Genomic DNA, 4,850 nt, shown 5'->3' on the forward strand with positions numbered 1-4,850 from the left:
TTCAGAAAAAATAATCTAGATACAGCTAATTTCTAAATAAACCGCGCAAATTCCTCCCCCACAGTTAAATGCGTCATGTTTTTCAAGATCATACGTTGATACGATGACTAATATTCCCTTCTATTGTTAAGGAAATCATATAGTACTATATGATAACATAGTACTATATCACGCCCGCCATTATTCTCATAACTAACTCATGAATTTATTTCACGTGACGTAAGAGATCACACGATCGATTTTGTATGTCGTGAGCATTGAGCTCTCCTCAATGTTTCAACCTTTCGGAAAAGTCTCGACGATGGAATATCGGTCGAGTTCTCTTCGCACCTGCTAACCGCTATGAATGATGACCTTCGTTCAGATGAGGGTATATCGGTAACTTCTCTTGAGGCCAAGAGAAATAGGTCATTTCAAATCGGTGATTAATATTGTATTATTCTTTATCGTGTATATCGATATGGAAATTATACGAAGCTAATTTAAATTCTGCTTTATATACTCGAAAATGCATTAAAGAGAGAAAGATAGAGAGGGGAGGAGGGAATTTAATATACTCGTGATAAGCACTTAAGATAGAATCGTTAAGATAGGATTAATCTTTCAAATTCTCATTATATCCCCTGTGATATTTTTTTTTTTTCTGCTTATGATTTTTATCGTGGCATTTCAAAGGCACGCAATCTTGAATCTTGAGGAAGTGAATTCTTAGCTGATCACGAGAATTATTCAATTATCACACGTAATCTCGCGCAATTTCTTTCAACGGATTTGACCTAAATGAAGAAAACTCGAACAATATCAAAGGCGATGTAAGGAAAAAGAAGAACGTTATTTACACGTAAATCCACATCTTCCTGGGCACGTGCGTGAGCAGGAATATTTAAATTTTCACTAATTACATATATTCTTTATAGCGATTCTTATCGTGTTTCAAGGAAACAATGATGTTGGTGCTTTTAAAGTATTTTATTCATTTTATCCATTATGAAATTGTATTATTTTTCTTGTTTTTTTTTTTTCCTCTCAATTTTTAATTAGTTATTTCCATCGGCTATTACAGTCAAATACCGCGCATTTTATAATGATGATGTAATAGCTAATACTGGTTGAGAATGCTGGTACCTATATCATTCATCATAGAAGCTATTCATTCTGATATTATACGAAAGAAGATTATTCAGAGGATCAACAAATAATATTCTTTTCAAAACTCGATTCAAGAAATTGTCCTGATAGAATCGCACGAAAGCTTTGACAATTGTCAATGGTGTTTCAATCATTGTTCATTGAAGATAATAAAAGTGAATCTTGAAACATGGAAATTACGTTATATTACATTTTCGTACTATTAATTGGTAATTAATTAAGTACACGCTTGTTTACTTAATTAAACTTACATCTTAATACATGTTTATCATCATGAAAAAAAATCACGTGTATATATCGCGTGTATATTATACATATATAATTAAGCTCGCATTTATCGATATTTTTTATAGATTTTATATTTTACCAGTCATCATGGGCAAACCTATTTTGTTTTACTTCGTAATATGTCATGTAATTTGATCTGTAACTTTTTTAAAATTTTAACTTCGTGTTTCTTTTATAGTTTAGATCCAATAATCCATGATCAATCACGACAATAATTTACTTGAACTTGACACAACAGGACGTAATTCGATGAACAACAATTAAGAATCAACTTAAACGCGTAAGTGTTATGTAACGATACCATGTAGTGCTACGATATCGTGAGCTGGAAGGACAACACCGGTTTTGCAACAAGCTATAAAGCTACTACTTCTCGAGAGTAGTAGGCTCGGTCACGCATCGACATACTGCCTCAAAGACACGTTATCCGAAAGAGAAAGTGCCGTCTCCCTTCGCATTAAGTAATCCACGAGCAATATAAAACATAAAAATAATACCTAAAGCAACTAAAGAGTATATGACGTCATCGAAATGCTTCCTTCCTCATCCTGGACGAGTAACCGGGCGATACTAACTTAATTAGGACGATGTGTAGTTTCCTTTCCGCGTCGTAATTGCAACCGTTTGAACGACTTCAATGCGTATTGATCACATTTCGTCCGAGTCTCGTCGCCCTCGTCATCAAAAAATAGGATGTTTTTTTTTATGATATAACAATGTATAAATCGATGCTAATTATTTAAATATAATAGAAGAAATAAAAAATTTTTTTATTCTAATAATTGATGTAAAATAATTACTAATAATTTCATGGTAATAGTTAAAACATCCTCTTCACATTGTAATTAGTTTTTTTTTTTTTTTAAATTTTAATCGAGGAATCGTGCGAAATTTTAATCTATTAAAACTATTATGTTAAGTGATCAGCAATGCGTTTCACTCTGGAGTCGTTATTTATCATGAATCATTTTTCTTCGGAAATAGTGGCGAAACAAACAAAAATTGATTTATGTGGAAAACATGAAGCGACAATGAAGAATCTTAAGAATGTAAAATGTTGGTAAAACGTTGAGCGTATTTTAGCGAATAAAACCGAAGATTAAATCAACAATTAAAAATGTGTTTCCTATATTGAATTCATGCGTCACAATATTACGAATTAATTTGTAGCTTTCGGTTAGTTATTTACTAAGAAATGAATCAGCGTTCAAAGATTTGGCACATTGCCAATAAAGATTAAATCAGATTTGTATACATATTATACAGAATCGAATAGTTACACGCGATATCGAAATACATCACAATACGTCACAACACATACACTATCTAACCTGAAAAAAAAGTTAATAGGATCGAAAAAAAATTAAAGGAAGGCTTCCTTTCGATCAGTTGGTCGAAAGTTATATTGTAACCGAGGTCAACAGGTTTTACACAGTCTACAGAGTATTTCTACGATAAGCAGAACTCGCATTTACGATGCTCTCGCGTCTACAATTACGCGCTCTTTCCTTGACTTACCTTGCAACGACGCATAAAGCAAAGGATCGCAACAATGCCATGCTTTTTAACAATATGGATACTGGAAAATTCCTGACTGTCATAATTGATTTGAGATGAATTTATTTAATATATAATACTAATGTATTTCAATTAATATAATCATGTAATGTAATTATTTTACTATGATTATTATCGTATAAATTTGTAAACGTATGTACTGCGCATGCGTCATTGCGAGAAAACATCGTTCATATGATCGATCATTCGAAATCGAAATTGCTCGTGCGATATGGCGAAACGCAATCACAATCATAATTCAAACTATCACTACTTGCAACATCACTATAATTTTTTAGAATTCGTGTTTGTGAATATGAATTAATCTGAATATTACCATCAACTGACTAGATAAGATGAAATTAAATTTTCTGATAGATTCACATTTATCATTTATATGAAACATTGTAATTACTATACTTTATTTTTCATCATAAAATAAAAGCTGTGATAAAATAAATTTATGACAAATAATTAAATGGATATTGTGATTGAAATTAAGAAAAATATCACAAACAATAATTGATTGTTCATAACTAAAAATAAGATTGACAATCAAATACAATTTTATTTCGGTAGAACTTAAAATCATATATATCATATAATTGATCATAATTGACAATTAACATTGGGAAAGATAATCAAAAAACGTTACTCACTTGATTTTACCGTATGTTAGTCTTTTTCCTTCGTTGTCACCGATATTTGCAGCAAACGAAAGATAAACAATTTCTTTCACCAATGAAACGTGACACCGTTTCACGTAGCACGATCAAATAATATTATTTTGACAACAGTAAAATGCAAAAATCATTAGTTTCACAATTTTCTTAAATAATTTACTAATAATAATCACACGATAACGTGGATAATTATCGCTTTTAGTTCAGGCACGAAGTTACGGCTCGAGTATCGGCGTGGACACGCGCGATTTCAGGCCGGGTCTGAGTGAAACTGAAATGGTAAAACCGACAAGACTTCTCTCTTGCTCCCTTCTATTTCTCCCTCTCTTTCTCTCTCCTTCACCGTGTTGCTCAGTCTCCCTGATTATTTCCCTCTCTCTTTCATATTATTTCTTTCTTCGTTTCTCTCTTCTTCTTGCTCTCTTTCTCTCTTTTCTTATTTCATTCCTCTTCTATGTTACTTAAATCTCTCTTTTCTACCAAGAGCTATCGTTTATAGTGTCCTTGTGTCATACCTGTACATACTCAACGCAAATCCTTGTCTCTATATATGCTGCGTGTATCGTGCGATTCGATGCTCGGAGAATCCATGCTTCAAAGAGAGGGGCAGAGCTACCGAAAGTAGGGTACGACTACGTCTTTGACCGTTGCGTAGCAGATATATGTATATGCAATGAGATAGATCTTATATTTTTATATCACATCGTGCCAGATGGAGTATGATGTCGGAATGCTACACACACACACACACACACACATTATATATATATGTATATTTACAGAAACCTGTATTAATCACAAGAAACAAGATTCAATAAATTTTTGTGTCATCAGTTATTAGTATGTATAATTATTACCATATATGTCAATGTAATCTAGGTCCAATTTATTTAAACTTATTTGATAGTCATGTATCATTCCTAAGTTGATACAACAAACAAATAAACATGAATGCACGATACACGATCGAATAACACAATATAACGATTGAATTCTTAGAATTATTAGATTTAATTAATGAATTCTTCTCCTTTAATAGAAGAAAGGTCATTATGTATATGAAATTTCTGAATAATATTATGAATCGTCTATTATAATCTATTAGAATTCTGAATGAATATTTATATCTTTTTTCGTGATAATGAAATATATATATATATATATATATATATA

At 31.6% G+C, this 4,850-nt stretch overlaps 1 protein-coding gene across 2 annotated transcripts in view; it reads right to left on the minus strand.

Annotated features, from left to right (window-relative positions):
* The window catches only part of LOC102673781 (CD151 antigen), an 8,037-nt gene extending 3,858 nt beyond the window's left edge, over positions 1-4,179 (minus strand). Inside the window, exon 1 of one of the 2 annotated variants that reach the window (XM_006622333.1) lies at positions 3,654-4,179. The gene's annotated coding sequence lies outside the window, so the exon portion shown is untranslated. Of the gene's footprint in view, positions 1-1,934; positions 2,066-3,653 lie in introns of those variants that run through there. The other variant, XM_006622334.2, reaches the window with a different exon arrangement.
* Between the last annotated feature and the right edge of the window lie 671 nt (positions 4,180-4,850).

This window comes from Apis dorsata, unplaced genomic scaffold (genome assembly GCF_000469605.1).
Source record: "Apis dorsata unplaced genomic scaffold, Apis dorsata 1.3 scaffold_683, whole genome shotgun sequence".
In the NCBI taxonomy this organism is placed as follows: domain Eukaryota; kingdom Metazoa; phylum Arthropoda; class Insecta; order Hymenoptera; family Apidae; genus Apis; species Apis dorsata.